Below are 17,372 nucleotides of genomic sequence, written 5' to 3'. Positions count from 1 at the left end.
GTAATTTGTCACCATAACAGAATCCCAGAGAACAGCTAAATAAACTACTAATATTGACCAAACAAACAAACAAAAACCCAATAATGATTCTATTGATCCAAGATCTGAAGCTGATGGATGACCTGTAAACAATGGATCTGAATTATCCATGAATTGATATTGATTTCCAAAATCAAAATGTAAATTTTGACTCACAGTTAAAGTAGCTGGAAAAGTTTTTTTCCTTTGAAAACGTTTCTCTCTCCCATTACTTTTCTACATAATATTCATAATTCTTAGCTAAGAGCATCTCCAGTCACAGTCAAGATCTGTCCTTATAACTTTAGCTAGGGCTGCAAGAGCCTGTTAAACCTACGCAGGAGGCGGGTTTCTGAAGCCTCCAAGAGCTGAGAGACTCTCAGGGAGATTCATTAAAATCAACTGAGAATATAAAAGTAACAAAAGCACCAATGCCAAGGCAGGAGCGTCCTGGAGAAATCTGCAGCCTGGTCAGCACTAATGTCCAATCTGGGTTCTCGGCCTTCGGATCACTCCACCTCCAGGATCATGACCACCCTCCCTTTCTTTGTGGCTCCATAGGAAATGAGTCCTGAACCCTTCTTCTTTGGTTACAGGGGGTCCTGTGTGGAACTACTGCTGCAAGGGACATGGCCCTCTGCTGAGAGCAGTGAGAAGATCTGTATTTAATAGGCCTCTGGCACTGCACCAACTCCCACCAGCTCTGAACTTGGCTCAGGGTCTCAAAATGAGTGCAGTGTGGAACTATGAACCATAAACCTAGCACACTCCTCCCCTGAGCTGGTCCATATCATCAGAGAATATCTATGGTGACTTTCCGAACACCTAGTTTTCAGCACTTCTCCCATCCCCTGTCACTAGTTCTACATCTGTCAAGCCAGGATGATAATACTGAGCATACAGCAGAGATGTTCATGCAGACAGCGGGCTAGGTCCTGCCAACACCAGGCAATTTGAGGTGAATTAGTAATAGGCATGTAATCAGACACACAGTGTACGCCTTAAGGTCCAACATACAAGAGACCTGGCCTGCCAAAGAGAGATAGGAGAGCCTGGGAAAGGTGACCTACATAGCAGCCACTGTTGAAAATCCTTGCCGTTTGCACATGTGCTTCTCTGTCTCCAGTAGCTGATGCCCTTTGCTGCTTCCCTGGACCCATGACAAACCTATTAGGATTCCAAAGATTGGAATAACTGCAATCCCTGGGAGATGCCCAGCGCCGCTGCAGTGTTTTGCACAAGGCAGCAATAAATTACTGACAGTCACATATGATTTATCACTACCTGGGGTTCCAGAGAGTGATAGTGTTTCACCAGAGAAACGGCCCGTGAGCGCTGGAGCCTGTGCACCGGTTTGTGTCTCATCACGTTGATTGGTTATTTTGTTGGGACTGGACACAGCCCCCAGTTAGGGTGATATTTGAATGTTAGAAGTGACACCTTTGGCCACGTGATGTTCTGCCGTTGTGCAGATTTACTCTGGCAATCCAAAAGGGGCCATGTGCCAGAAGTGAGATTCTCAGACAAACCTAATGCAGTTTCTGCTTGGAAAATGAACGGTTCTGCCAGAGACCCTGTGTGCTGCCCCAGTCCTGGGCATTACAGCAGCAGGCTTCCAAGTGAGAGAAAGAAACAGCCCTAGGATTTGCTAATGGCAAAGACGGCCAGTTTCAGAGGGTTCCCAGGAGCGCTTTACACCCCAGAGCAGAAAGCTATTCTGTGGCCAGCAATCCTCCAGAAGGTGGGTAGGGACAGGGGTTGGGAGGCTGACATCCTGCTTACTGTCCCTGTCTCTCCACTGACTCTCTGGGTGACCCTGGGTGAGTCCCTTCCCCTCACAGGATGATGCTTACCTGCCTCCCGGAGATTCGTTCACTCACTGCCTGGCAGGAGCACTGATGGGCAGAGCATCACCTGTCTCCGTGTTCACTGGGGCCTCGCTCAGGCTACACCCCCATGGACTTCCCTGAGAAGCCTCCTGCATGAAATGCCCCTGATGGGACCCCAGCCCCAGTTCACTCCAGCTCAGCATGTGCATCGTCTTACTGCCATCACAAAGTGCTTTGCATTTTATTCCCTCGGCCTCTCTCTCCGGCCAGCCTGCCCCTGCCCTCTCTGAAATCAGGGCAGTTTGGTCATTGCCCTCGATGGGAAGACCCTTACCTGACAGTGTGCACACACATGCATGCGTGTGTACATCAGGGTGACCAGATGTCCTGATTTTATAGCAGCAGTCCCAATTTTGGGGTCTTTTTCTTATATAGGCCCCTATTGCCCCCCCATCCCGATTTTTCACACTTGCTGTCTGGTCAGCCTAGTGCACATGTGTGTCACTGCACTTCCCCACCTGTGTGTTGCATCACTGTGGGCATGGGATGAGATTTGGCTGTGAACACAGACCCTTCTGCTGGGCTCTGCATGACCAATGTTGGTCACAGAGCATGTCCGCAGGGGATGCCCAGCACCTGTTCCTGTTCATGAAGTAGGGGGATAATATGACATATGGTGGCATGTGGCAACCTGGCAGCCCCTGCCCTCACAGCCAGCAGGGGTACTCCCCCCCACCCCAGCCCCTCTGCAGCAGCGAAGCCCTCACTCTGAGTGCTGCTGTTCTTGTCACCTTGTGTCCTGAGCGCACACGCCGATCCCTAGCTCATGCTCCCAGTCCTCCGATCAAGCCTGGATTCCATGTGACTATGAATGGGGTGGTCTCCTGCTTATCCACCCATTAGCCAGCTCCCAGAGATTAGTCACAGGCTTTATGTCCCTCTGTTGGGTCTCAAGGGCACTCCAACCCTGGAGTGTGACTAGGCTGCAGCTTTTGAGTTAGAGCAGAGCATCGCGGAAATCGTCTGCTCCAGCCCCCTGCCCTGTGGCAGGACCAAGTAAACCAAGAACATCCCTGACAGAGGTTTGTCCAACCTGTTCTTAAAAACTGCTAGTGATGGGGAATTCACAACCTCCCTTGGGAACCTGGTCAGAGCTGAACTACCCTGAGAGTTAGAAAGTTTTCCTAATCTCTAACCTAAATCTGCCTTGCTGCAGATTAAACTCATCACTTCTTGTCCTACCTTCAGTGACCATGGAGAACAGTTGATCACTGCCCACTTTTTAACAGCCTTTAACATATTTGAAGACTGTTATCATGTCCCCCACCACTTCAGTCTCCTTTTCTTGAGACTAAACACCATTTTTTTAACCTTTCCTCATAGGTCAGGTTTTCTAAATCTTTTATCACTTTTGTTGGTCTTCTCTGGACTTTCTCCAATTTGTCTACATCTTTCCTAAAGTGCAGTGCCCAGAACTGGACCCAGTACTCCAGCTGAGGCCTCACGTAGAGCAAGACAATTATCTCCTGTGTCTGAAATACAACATTTCTGTTAATACACCCCTGGATTATAATAGCTTGTTTTGCAACTGCATCAGTTGGTGGTCCTTTGCTGCAGTACCACTGCCTAGCCAGTTATTTGTTCATTTGATTTTTCTTTCCTAAGTGAAGTACTTTGCACTTGTCTTAACTGAATTTCATTTTGTTGATTTCAGATCAATTCTCAAATTTGTTGAGGTCCTTTTGAATTCTAATCCTGTCTTCCAAAGCGCTTGCAGCCCTCCCAGGTAGGTGTCATCCGCAAATTTTATAAGCATGCTCTCCACTCCATGATCCATATAATTAATGAAAATATCAAATAATGCTGGACCCAGGACAGAGCCTGTGGGACCTCACTAGATGCATCACCCCAGTTTGACAGCAAACCATTGGCAGCTACTCTTTGCGTAGGGTCTTTCACTCAGTTATACACCCACCTTAGGGTATTTTCACATGTCCCTAGATAGGCTGCCCCATGTATGCGATGACTAAACCAGCATTGCTCCCAGCAAACCCCCCTCCCCCCCGCAGCTCCGGGAGCCAGTGCTGGCAGATCCTTTCATCTCTGCACTCTCCTCCCAGCCTCGGCTCTCCCAGTGCACTTCATAGCAATGGAGCTCAGCACAGCCACATTCCTGGGTCAGCAGCGACATGGGCATGGCAGTGGGTCAGGATTGAGGGACATTGGCAGAGCTGTGGGAAGAGAGTGACCCCAGGACTGGACTAGCAGGGGACAGGGGAAGCAAAGGGGGGGCTGTTGTAAGAGGCCTGTATTTAAGTTTTTCAAGGTAGCAGCAGTCCACACAGCCTGTTACATACACCTGTTTATAAAAGTCACCAAAAGATGGAGCCAGACTAAGACAAACCGGATTGTTTAGGTTAAAGACCTAGGCCCAGGGGTCTGCCATAGTCTGGCATGGCAAGGAGCTGAGCAGGTCAGCCTGGCAAGGGGAGGGAATGTTTGCACGTGCAGTCACTGCAGTGTGTTATGATTGATTGGTTCGTGTTATGGGGAGCAGCTGCCCACTCTTGTTAGCCATAGGTTATCAGGGCGGTCACTCAATGGGAGTGGGGGGACTGAAAGAAGCAAGCATTACCGTCACTGCTGCCACCTCCCACCATCTCTCGAGACCCCCAGGTCCACCATGACACCGTTGGGCCTTCAGCATCCTGACCAGAGCAGCCCAAAGAGCAGGAACCCATTAAATCACCTCTACCTCCCCCAGCCTTGGCTGAACCCTGGTCACCTGGGATGTGAGATGTGGGTTCCTGCCCTCACGCCCTCCTTCATGTGTCTTCTTCCTTCCCCACCTGACTTCTTCCCTTTCCTGTCTCTCTCTTTTGGCCTCTGTGTAATAAAAGTCTGGCTTAGCCTGCCAAGACCATATTTTGCAACAGTGCTGTGCGCCTGGGACCACAGAGGCAGCTAAAAGCAATGGCCTGTTCAGCCCAATGCCAGTACAAGCTTGCCAGGTCCCAGAGCAGCTGATTAGACCATGTGCTGGACCTGCATTTCTCCAGCAGTGAGACTTCCAGTGAGAGACAGCACCAGAGACAGATGATGCATTTTCTGGTCTTTTCTCTCCCATTTTGTGTGTGTTTGTCTCATTTGTCTTCAGGGAAACAGGATCAGACTTTAATAGCAGCAGCAGCCCCAGAGCACCTCAACCAACCTTTTCACTTGTCCCAAAAAAGGGCAGGTATTACCATGTGTCACGGAGTCACCGGGCAATGCTCTGGAACTGCTCCCCACCAAGCCAGGCAGGACTTTGGGGAACCTCCTCTACCTTGGAGCAGACTTGTTCAGGGCAAGAAGCTCACACGTCTTCACCTCCTGGTCTCTCCTTGGAGCATTCAGCATCCTCTGCCCCTCCATGCGCTTCCCACAGCGAGCCCGCCTCAGTGGGGTTCTGGGGAAGCCACTGGGTCCTGCACCCCCCCACTTTGCAGTCAGACATGACTCTCAGCCAGCCAGTAAAACAGAGGTTTATTCGATGACAGGAACAGGGTCTAAAACAGAGCTTGTAGGTACAGAGAACCGGACCCCTCGGCCGGGTCCATTCTGGGGGTCAGTGAGCCAGACCCTCACGTCTGCCCTCAGCCAGCTCCAGACTAACAACCCCTTCCAGCCCCTCCTCTCTGCTCAGCCCCTTTCCCGGGCCAGGAGGTCACCTGATCTCTTTGTCTCCAACACCTTCAGCTGGCACCTTTGCAGGGGAGGGGCCCAGGCCATCAGTTGCTAGGAGACAGAGTGCCAGGCATTTAGGTGCACTGGCCCTTTGCTCTGCCAGATACTTAAGAACTGCCATGGGGACACTGAGGCACCAACACAGTATTCAGAGAAAACATTAAGAACATTCCCAGTTCGTCACACCATGCCACCTACAACAGTCAGGCAGGGGATACCCACTTCTAAAAACCCTCTACCACCAAAGGGCCTAAGGGATATTGCTACAACGAAAGCCTTGCTTAGTCCTTTACAATTCAAAGGCTTGAACTGTGTTTCCTTCTTTTTCTGTATCTCCAAAAAGAGGTTAAAGAGTTTTTGTGCTGGGTGTTGTAATGGGAGTCACCAGTGATAATGTGGCATGAAACCCCGGCCCACACAGCCCCGTTCAGTGTCGTAACAGAGAACAAGGGTTTTACTAACCTTCAATCCCTTGCTGGGCCTGAGACACCCTCCTGGCAACACAACAGGACTGAGGGGCATCAGCAGATGGCTGGAGAAAGCTCAGGGCTGGAATACCAGCGGGCTGTGAGTGGAGATATTGTGGTGCATCGACAGAGCAGGAGGGGTAGAGGCGGGCCAGGGGGGCACCCCCCAGGACTGGGATAGTAGCAAGAGCTGCCAGTCAGGAGTCAAGGGCATTGGCATAGTAGAGGTTGCAAGATGGCTGCCTGCCCCAAATCAGGCAGGAAAAATAATAACCAGCAACTTTTCTGAAATAAGTAAATACCTGGAAATGTGAGCCCTTTGAATTATTAATGGTCAGCTCAGTTCTTCAGACACCTCAGTCATTACTGCCAAGAATATTTGATGCAAATAAAACCCTTTGCCTGCTACAGCTGCAGAGAGAAGGAATCAAACTTGTATATTAAACCAACTGCCTTGAGGTGCAGAGAAATCATTTGAAAAATGAGCTCAGCGGCTGGTGAATCCCTGAATGCATCAGGGATCGACTGCCTCATTATCACCAGCATGGGGAGCTGTGCCCGCACAGGAGCGGCAGGAGGCCGGATTGGTACACACAGCACTCCGTGGCACTGGCAGGTCAATAGAACAGCTACTGACAGGAAGAGCAGTGGTCTGGAGCTCTCCACAGCCATTCCCACCGCCAGTGCCTGGACCAGCAGTCACCCCTGGGTGGCCGTTTAATCCCATCCTGCACAACATCATGGCCCCACTGAATTCCATTGACTTGGGTGGGGCTGGAGACACAACCGGGTTTGCTTTTTTAAACAAACATCTTCCAACCTATGAAAACGCTGCTGAAGGCCGTTCACCCAGCTCCGGGTGTGATCGGATACCACGGCCAGGCATGCAGGCTAAGAACCTGAACAGACTAGAACAGCTCTGGCTATGGCATTTGCCAGCCCTTCTGCCCAGCTCCTGCCGGATGCCCAACGTCTGCAGAACGCCCTGAGGAGACCCATCTCCATGGGACAATCCCGTCTAGCCAGGGTCCTTGGGGTTTCAGCCTGCAGACACCACTGATAAGCAGCGTATTTAGAGAGAGCCAGAGTCCCACAGCCATTTGCCCAGGACTGCTGCTGGGTGTAATTGCTACCAATCGCAGGCACCACTAGCTGTGAACAAAAGGAGCTGATGGGCTGCCCAAACCACAAGGAGGTAAAGTGGGGCTCAGAGTCCAACACAGAGCTGGGAGTGAATGCAGCCAACGCTTGCTCAGTGTCAGGCTCCTGGCTCAGCTTCCTGGCCTCTCCTTTCCAACCTGTCATGACCCTGCCACCCATCTCTCAGTTCTTGTCTCTTGCGATGTGGCGTGTCCTCCCCACCAGTGAGACTGGCTCTGAGTGCCTGTCTGCCTCTCCCACAGACATCGCTGGCCTCAGCCATGCTGCCCCTATACCCAGGACACCCTCCCCACACTGACCCTCCCCTCCGACACACCCCTCTGCCTCTGTCTCCTCCAGGAGGAAGCCAGCACACGTGGTGTGGTGTGTTATCCCTGCCCTGCCCAGCGATATGGAAAGACCCCTAGCTGCCGACGTACCCATGTGTTCCAGACAGTGTGACACTTGTTTGCTGGCCCACTCGCTTGTTCATCTCTTTCCAGACAGACTGTTGGCTCCTCTGGGCAGGGACCTGGCCTCGCTGTGGGTCTGAGGAGAGCCTAGCTCCCTGGGACCCCATTCTGACGGAGCCTCTGGGGGCTTCTGGAATCATCCAGTAAACAGTGAACAAGGAGGCAGTGCAGCCAGGTCTTTCTAGGCCTCCACCCTGCAGAGAGGCAAAATATGCCAGCTCAGCTATCTGCCCCCAAATGCCGGCTAAACATTCCCTGTATTCCCAGCCAGACTGTGTGGGAGAGCTGGGGCCTGGGTGGGGATCCGTCGGAGAGGTTCGTGAATGACGCTCAGGGATCATGCACAGAAGCAGCGGCTGTGACCCATAAAGAAAATCCAGCTGCTGCACAGGTGAGTCTCGGACCTGGGCACTGCGGCCCCCCAACCCATGCGACTAGACCCTGGGGAATGGAACTATCAGAGGCAATGAGATAAAGAGCCTCAGGTTCTCAGCCATGAGATTCAGGTTCACTTACCCCAGGCACAGCTTGAGAGAGAGCTACAAACCAGCTGCAGGCGCAGGTCTCCCCCCCTCACTCTCCTGGGTCTTTGCCCCCCTCCCTCAGGGACACAGCGGCACAGACAATGCTGGTCAGGGAGTGAGACACTGCAGGGGAACCTGGCCCATCCTCGAGCAATCACCCAGCGTGACCTCCCCCAGTGTGCTGGGATGCAGCGAGGCGAACCGCATTCTCCAAAGTAACGTAGCACAGACTGGGCTACCCCCACGTCAGCGTGTCCCCCTCTTGGCTAGCAGTGCTCCACTTACCCCCACTCGCAATGGCACCCACCTGCCCCACTCTGCTCCCCTGTGTGTCTGCCACCTAACAGAGCCCCGACATGTCCTCTGAGAGGCAGCACCTCCAGCAGCACAGCGCCCCCAGGATCCCCTGGGAATCACACAAATTTGGATCAAAGTTCATGTGTACTTTGGGCTGCGCTCAGCAGCACTCAGCATGTCAGGGTGTCCCAGCTTCACAAGACAGGCACTACTCCTTTCTTGTATCTGTTCTGGACAGGCCCAGCTCCCTGCGGCCCACTGCACAGCACAAGAGTGGGTCCGAGCCCTTGAGCGCCCGGTCCTGGCAGGAACCCAACCCCATGGCATGCAGAGAGCAGGGAGCCACTTGCTGTCCAGGATCTAAATAAACTTCATCAACATGGGCTGCCAGCCCAGGAAGGGGCACTCAGATGGTTCCAGTCCAGGAAGGGGCACCCAGATGGTTCCAGGCTGCCCAGTGAGCCGACATCCCAGCACTGATTTAATGACCTGCCTGCCCCAGTGTAAATTAGGCTGCCAGCGGGGCATCAGATGCCTGCTCTGAACCTGCCTCGTGTGCGTTTCTCAGCCAGGCCCCAGGGAGCTGCAGGGGGGGCAGGCCACGTGGGATGAAGAGGGGGAGGCTGGAAGGATCTCTGGGCAGTGGGAAAAGGCTATGTCCCCTCAGCGCCGGGCCTGCATGGGCATTACTCAGTGAGTCCGTGACTGTCTGAATGGCCTCCCCACTGTGCCTACTCCAGCTAGGCTGTATTCTTTGGTTATGGTCAGACAAGTGCTGATGGGGCAGGTAAGTCTGGCAGCTGGCGCGCACTGACCTGGGGGTGAACAGTGGCCCCATGGTTAGCAGGTTGGGGAGCTATGATCCCCCCACCTGCCTATCCCATCTTCACTCACATCCCGCTTGACCACGCCTTATCACACCGATTTGCAAGGGAGCCTGAGAACCCCAGCAGTGCCTGGCCCATCCCATGCTTCGGGGTGGGCAGCACGAGCTGACTTTTCGATCTCCCTGTCAGACAGGCCCCTTCATCTCGTCGGAGGCTAATCGATTTAATTCCATGCACCTTGGTATAAAGTCAGGGTCCAATCCCGAAAGCAATTTGTGTCTCCCGGAGCAGGCAGTTGTAACATTTCCCATTAAAATGTAAATTTAGCTAAGTTTTCTGGCATCTCTTTTCCTTCCTTAAGGTAAAAAGAATATGAACCTGTATTATTTTTTCCATCAATGTTATCTTCCTCTCAGTTTTGTGCTAAGTAAAAAAGCTGCCCGATATACACCTTCTGCAAATTAAATTTGAATTGAGTCTGACAGCAGTACAGGGATACAGATTACAAAGAGATGTGCTAGTCTAATTGGAATCATTTCTAAAGGATTATTCGAAGCAGTTTTCACCATGGAAGGCACAAGTGGAGAGATGTATTTAGTTCTCGCATTGAACTCTCATCTCCGCAGGTCCATGTTCCTGTGGTGGCCTGCAGAAGGGAGGACTGGCTGCAGACAGGTCATGAGAGTGAGGGGGACGGGCTGTCTGGCAGGACATCTCCTGCACCGAACAGGACTTTGCTGGGAGCAGCACACCCAGGAACATGCATATTTTATTAGTGTTGTTTATATGCCACTGGCATCCCACTGAGCTCAGGCCCCCATTGTGCTGGGCAGCGTCCAGACAAACAGCGGGAGCTAAGTCCTTCTCCAAACACCGACAATCCGAGACAGGCAAAGGGTGGGAGAACCAGTGTTATTATCCCCATTTTAGAGAGGAAACAGAGACACAGAGAGATTAAGTGACTTGCCCAGGCTCACAGGCCGTCGGTGGTAGAGATGGGAGATGAACTTGGTTCTTCTAAGTCCCAGTGCAGTGATTTAACCGTATGGTCACTGTTCCAGTCATGCACTGCACACACCGGGGCATACGCACACTGGCGGGTGTGTACACTGCATTCGGGGTGTGCACACACTGCAATGTGCATATGCTGTGTATGCGCACTGGGATGTGTGCGCACAACAAACCCTGGGGTCTGCCCATGCTGCATGCTCTGGGTGTGCACGCTGCGGTGCTCACCTGGTGCATACATTGGAGATGCATCAGCTGCCAACTATTACTGAACATCATTGCAGGGAACAGCAGGAGTGCCCCTGCCGCAGGTTTGCTTCCTGTCCCCACCCTATTGCACTGACTGAAAGGGGCAGGAATGGACTGTGCACCAAGCAGTTTTCACAGTGACTGCAGCACCTGCAGCTCTGGCGTCAGGGTGGCTCAGGTAGGGGTGGGACAAGCCTCCCACTGCTCGGTCACTGCTGTGAGCTCAGCCTCGGCCTGCAATGAGCCACCCTGAGCTCTGTGGCCTCGGTGGTTGAGGGGAGCCTCCCCCAGCCGAATGCACAGCAGCCTTGAGGTCGGTGGTGATTCCACACAGCCTGAATTACGCTCCCCTCCCAGGCAGAGCAAGCCGACCCTGCTGTCTGCTGCCTACACTGGGCCTGCTTTGTTGATTGGGTCTTCAAAGCTCTCAGCCCATGCAGCATCTTTGTTCAGCGCCATGTCTAGAACTCTAAGCCCCAGAGCCCACGTTCGGCCTTCGAGTCAGCAGGGACCTTGTCCTGATGTCCACACCAGCAATCAGCATCAGGGTCCTTCTGGGACACAGCGGGTGACACAGCAAGTCCCACGGACTCAGCCTCCTGGCATCACTCCATTTCACACCACTGCCTGTGCTCCCGAGTTACCCCCAGGGAAGTGAGAGGAGAACCAAGGCCACAGTGTGTACAGAAAAGCTACTGGTTTAAACCTCCTGTGAGCCTGCACATCGAGTAGAAAGGAAGGGCAACATGAGGGCAAAGGCTGACAACATGCAAGGTGCAGCCAATGAACCTATGCTACCTCTGCAGCTCAGAGCTCATGTCAAACAACGTTGGGGGTGATCAGACTGCCTTGGATTTTCTGTGTCCTATTAAGAAAATAAGAATGTCCAGACTGGGTCAAACCAAGGGTCCATCTAGCACAGTATCTTGTCTTCTGACAGTGGCCAATGCCAGGTACCCCAGAGGGAACAGGGAACAGGGAATCATCAAGTGATCCATCACCTCTTGCCCATTCCCAGCTTCTGGCAAGCAGAGGCTAGGGACACCATCCCTGCCCAGCCTTTGCTAATAGCCATTGATGGACCTTTCCTCCATGAACGTATCTAGTTCTTTTTTGAACCCTGTTATAGTCTTGGCCTTCACAACATCCTCTGGCAAAGAGCTCCACAGACTGACTGTGCGGTTTGTGAAAAAATACTTCCTTTTGCTTGCTTTAAACCTGCTGCCTATTAATTTGCTAAACAAGAGCCTCTGAGTCCTGACCTTTGCTCTCTCTCACCTGTTGGCCACTCTCCTGGGCTGGGGGGATGTGCCATTCACTCAGAAGAGGCCTCTCAGGTATTGTATCTTTAACCAGAACCTCCCACAATGAAACGCTGCATTTTTCCTTCACGTGATGAGAAGAGAGCAAAAGACACACCTTGTAATGAGCAAAGGATTTTGCCCAAACGTGCCCAGAATAATTAAACAAATCTTTCTGCTCACGCTGCAGTTTTTAAAGATGATCTTTAAAGATTAAAAAAAAAATCCCAGCCGATTCACCACTTATTTTCCCTTCCGACCCCTGGAGGCTGAGAGGCTGTTTGCTCCCTTCCTGGGGAAGCTGGCTGTCAGCATCTGAAGGGTATTTAAAGGGCATCATCATCGGCCATGGGGAAAGTAGATGTGATTATGTAAAACTGAAAATTAACATCTTTTGATGGTCAGCTACATGGACATTAATAGGGAACCGTGAGAGCCATTCTAATGCTGCCTGCCCAGAACTTCTATTGGACGTGGCTTGTCAAAGTCACACCAGAGAAGGGCTGCTGCAGAACGAATCTGGGAGTCGGAATGAAATAATTAATGTCTCCGACTGCATTTCCCAGGGGGATAATTTCAGGTGCAATGATTTGAATGACATTGTTTCAAAGAAGAGCTCCCATTTTCCTGACTAATTTGAGGTTAACTAAATTTGTTTCTCACTAGGAAACAGCTCATCAGCTCAGCTAAAAGAACACCATCTTCACAAGCCCTTAGCAAGTCCCTGAAAAGCAAGCACAACACGAGCCTCGTCTCTGTGCTAGAGCAGGGGCCCGCAGAGGCAGCAGAACGAAATCCACCCAGGCACCTCCTTCCTGTTCCTCATGCTAGGCCAACTGCTACCAAAGAAGATGTGTAATTGTCCTTGATAAGACACACTGAGATCTTTTGCTTGGCTCACCCGTAAACAAGGGGCTTTGTTACCTCCAGAACACTTGTGCTTCCTTCGAGCTGAGCTCTGCTTTATGCTAATAGCTGCCTTGTCCCTGGTTAAAGGAGATGGAGACTAGAATGAAATGAACTAAAATTTTGCCCGAGGAGCTGTTTAGCTTTTACCATTTATTGATTTAAAACCTGGGGAGGGGGGGTTGAATCTCCACAATGAAAGGCAAGTGCAATAGACATGAACAAAGACAGAGCAAACTCTTGATGGAGAGTGTTGATCAGACAGGAAGATTTTTCATGTTGGCTTTTTTTTAAACAGCAATTGCCCAAGAAACATGAATTCAGGCAGTTCTAGGAAGGGGATTTTCCTCTCAATAAACTGAGAGGTTTTCAGATAAACTAGACCTGCTTTTAAGAGACGAACCAACCTGTAGTGAAATGTTCTGGAGGGAGATTGTGCATTCCTGGGGCCCAAACTTCAGCAAAGATTTTTAAAGTGGGAGATCCCTTCTCTGTGCTTCTTACTTGGGGTGAGGGGGGGGGGGGTTGGCAAAATGATCCAACAGTTATTATTCCTCACAGATTTGTTACTAAGTGCAGGCAACAAGCCCAGTGCTGCCCAAGGGACAGAGCACCTTGAAATGCCACCTATCCCTGGTGCTTTCCAGTGCCTGCTACCCTGGGGCCCAAGCACTGTGCATAGCCAGGTGCATACCACGCTGGTAAGTGCTTAAGCAGTTAGATGCCTGGGCTCTAACATCAGGCGCTACAAGAGGCAAAGAAGGCTTGTGGGGCTGTGCACCAGTGCCCTCTACTGGTCTACTAAACGGGCATGGGAATCTCTCTGGAGTTCATGCTCTAACTCCATCCTTTAACTCTCCCCTTGTTTAATCCCTTCTTCCTCTAGAATCCAGCTCCTTGTAGCTCCTGACCTGCACCCAACCTGCTGAGCTCTTTGGAAAATCTGGCTCCGATGCTGGGTGCTGAGCACTCTGGTGAAATTATGGCCTAGATGGCTGCCTCTCTCTGAAGACACCGGAGTCTTCAGTCATGCAGTGATGAGATGCAGTGAAAACACAGGTGCTGGAGTGACCTCACTACACACACCGGCCTCCATTTACCTCCACACCATTTATTTCTTAGAAACACACTTTGAACAATTGTTTGTTTTTTCCAAACAACATTTCTCATTTTTCCCTGCGTGCTCCCATCCCCAGCAAGCTCTGCTAACTTTCTGCAAATAACTCAGCCTGCTACAAGCTTGAATTTGGAGTCATCTGAACCTAGCTTGATATCTCTGGAACAAACTCCCATGGGAGCTACGGGCCATCGCAAACCTCCCCACCTTCCACTTCAGGTGTAAGGCATGTTTCTCTGACCTGCCTTCTCCAACATTAACCCAAAGCCCATGGGCATTTTAAACAAACAAAACAAATCACTCAGCTGTGAGAGAGGGAGAACAAATCAGTGATGCTGAATGTTAGTCTCATCACACAATGCGCTCCTGGATGGTGCGCCGATACTGCGGTGATGCGGATGGTACAAGAACCTGCTAGAACAGAATGGAATGTTTCAGGTCCCTTTAATCTATTAGGCAACTGCAGAAAAAAACCCACTGGTTGGAAGTGAAATTAAAGAAGCTCAAACTGAAAATAAGGCAAAACTTTTTACAGAGTGGGTCACTGGCCATCAGAATAGCTTCCCAAGGGTCGGATGGATTCGTAAGTCAGGACTGGATGCCCATCTGAAGGATTCACTTGAGGTCAGCCACAAGTGAGTTCAGCGCAGGCGTCACTGGGGGAGGCTCTCTGGTCTGTGCTATGCAGGTCAGATGAGATGAGCAGAGTGGGCCTCTCTGGCTTTAGACTCTATGATGCCTCCTTGCTGGGTCATAGTAGCTAAACTCCCAGGCTCTCCCAGTGCTGCTGGCAGTTTGCAGCGAGCTTCTGCCAACAAAGGAGTTCACAGTTCCCTTGAAGTCTTGTCAAAACATGCTTTGGCTAATGGCCTATTGCCTCCCAGCGTAATGAAGTAATCATACTTGACAACTCTGTAGCCAGCCCACTTCCTAGCGTCTTGAGGACAGATTTAATGGAGAACATCATTACAGACCCCGGGAAGAGATGGCACATGAATAAAAATTGACAGTTCTTTTGCAAAAGGGGCCTGATTGATCCAGTTGTATTATCAGCCACTAGACCAGTGGGGCCCTGAACTGTCTGGCAGCTTGTCCTTTCCCTACAGAAGCAGCGACCCCTGTTTGGGAAACCCTGAGATAAAGAGAGGGGAGGGGAAACACCATATCTATCTTCAGGGTCTACGTTAATCACAGTCCTCTAAAAAGTCAGCCCAAATTACTTTGGTTTCTTCAGACATCCCCTGTCTGCAGAATGCCAGGCTGCCACCTCAGCCTGACACTGAGCTAGGCAGCAGTCGTGGATGGGCAGGGACTTTTCCATTATCGCAGGATTCACTTTTAGTTGGACCTGTGCTGCTGCCTTGTTACCAGGTACTCTCCGGGTCTCAGGAATATAGCCGAGAATGAAACTTATGGGGGAGGGCTCCAAGTTAGCATCCAGTATCAAATTGGTCCTTTGACCAACCTCGTAGCAGAAATTCTTGACATAGAAGCATTTCCAAAATAGATGAGCTAGGGAGCAAGCGAGTTACATTTCCAACAGTGGGCAGCAGTTATGAGGCCCCCTTCGGTTGTGTGCAGACCAGTGGACTCACTAAAGGATTGTGCGATGAAAAAGCCTTAGTCTCAGGTCTGTAGCTGTTCCTTTGACTTTAGATACAATTGTATTCCACTGAGTCAGCGATAGCTGTGGAGTCAAATCTCTGCTCCAAGCAATTCTCCAAATACCAATCTTTGACAGAGTTTTTTGGGCCAGAAAATCGTAAAGGGAAACTGCTGGCTGAGTAAATCCAGGACATTTCCTCCAAAACAATAAACGTTCTGGAGGCTCGGGAGCGCCCAGTGCATCTGGTCCAAAACTATTAGTAACTTTCTGTGTTTTAATCCTGCAGGGTTAAGTATCTGACTGCAAATGAAATCTCTCTCCCCTCAGCAGCAGTAAGTGAATGCCTGGAATCAGCCAGCATTAATTATGCAGGACTCATTTGTGGGTGGAATAAAAAAAAGAGGAAGATCTAATTTAATAAAAAAAGAATTAACTGAATGCTGAACTTTACAATCCCTCTGACCATGTGAGTGCATCCTGCCCAGTGTGTGAGCGCTCGGGAGTGCTGGCACAGAACATTGTATCCAGCCCTTCCCAGCTCCTTATGGCAGGACTCCTGGTCCCTGTCTGTCTCTTCCTCCAGCCTCCTCCCTCTCCCAGACAAGTAAAATCCTGGCCCCATCTTCCTACAAATCACTTTGCACACACTAAAAAGGGATGCGACCTGAGCCTGGGCTGAGCCATTGTCTAACTGAAACTCAGGGCTGGGCACTGGCTGCTGCTGCCTCCCTCGCTCCCTCCAGCCCCAGCTGGAAATCAGCCCAGGCTCCCAGCTGAATTCCTGTGGGCTGCAGGGAGGCGAAGGGGCTGCTTTTCCCAGCATGGTTAGTGGCGGAATGAGCAGGCTGATTGCTAACAACAGACGATGTTCAGTGAGTCCCGTGGGGAGAGAGGACTGTTCAGTGTCTTCAAAGGGTGGTGTTTCACCATCACTAATTCCCCTGCAGAAAGGCCCATGGAATCCCTGGAACTCTGCCCCACTCCCCCTTTCTCTGAGCTTCACCCTCTCAGCCCCCAGGAGCTACGCAGCACAAAAGCAGAGCTTGGTCAGTGTATTCCTCCTCTAGGGCACAGAATTCCCAGCTGGTCCCTGAGAGAATCCCCTAAGGAAGGGCAGTAGGTTCACTCCAGGGAAGCCTGCAATGCAGTGCAGCAGAAGCAAGGAGTGACCTGTGTGAAAGCCAGAGAGGCCTCTCCTCACCCCCCGCAGCGTCTCAGTAATGCACGGAGGCCCAGCTCTCTCCTGGGGGGGGGGGTTGGTGCAGCACCCTGGGGCCTTTTAGGGCAGAGGGCTTAGTGGATGTGTGGGGTAAAGCTCTGCAAGACACATGCTGTCCCTGCACTTGCCTTCCTCTTCCCCTCATTCCCCAAACTCTGGGGTCCCAGCCAGTGCATTGTCAGTGCCCATCCTGCTACTGGGCACAGGGGCTTCCTTACCCCACAGGCACAGGCTGCACACGTGCTCCCCCACATCTGTCTATGTACACTGGGTCTGGGGGGCAAAGGAGCAACAGCAGTTTTGGAGGGTCTGGTTCTCCCCCACTGAAAGCGCTCCCAGTGAAACAGCTCCAAGGACAAAGCCCAGAAGCCCCCTGAGTCCCAGACAGAGCCAGGCCTACAGTGCTGCAATGCCTCCCCACAGACATGCACATGAACAGCCACAAGGCAAGCCCAGATTTCCCCAGAAGGGCCCAAGGGGCCGGACACTCTTGGGCTAGGCCCTGTGAAATGGGGCGTCAGGGCTGTTTTCAGCTGCATTCATTTTTTCACTGGTGCAGCTCCATGCTGGTGCCAAGGGGCAATCCTGTGCAGGGCCAGTGCCAGGGATCATCTGTCCCGTGGGGTTCCTGATGTGCTCGTGGATCACATGAGTTCCATGGTGCC

The sequence above is a fragment of the Gopherus evgoodei genome, chromosome 20, assembly GCF_007399415.2.
Source record: "Gopherus evgoodei ecotype Sinaloan lineage chromosome 20, rGopEvg1_v1.p, whole genome shotgun sequence".
NCBI lineage: Eukaryota > Metazoa > Chordata > Testudines > Testudinidae > Gopherus > Gopherus evgoodei.
This window is presented reverse-complemented; position numbering follows the sequence as displayed.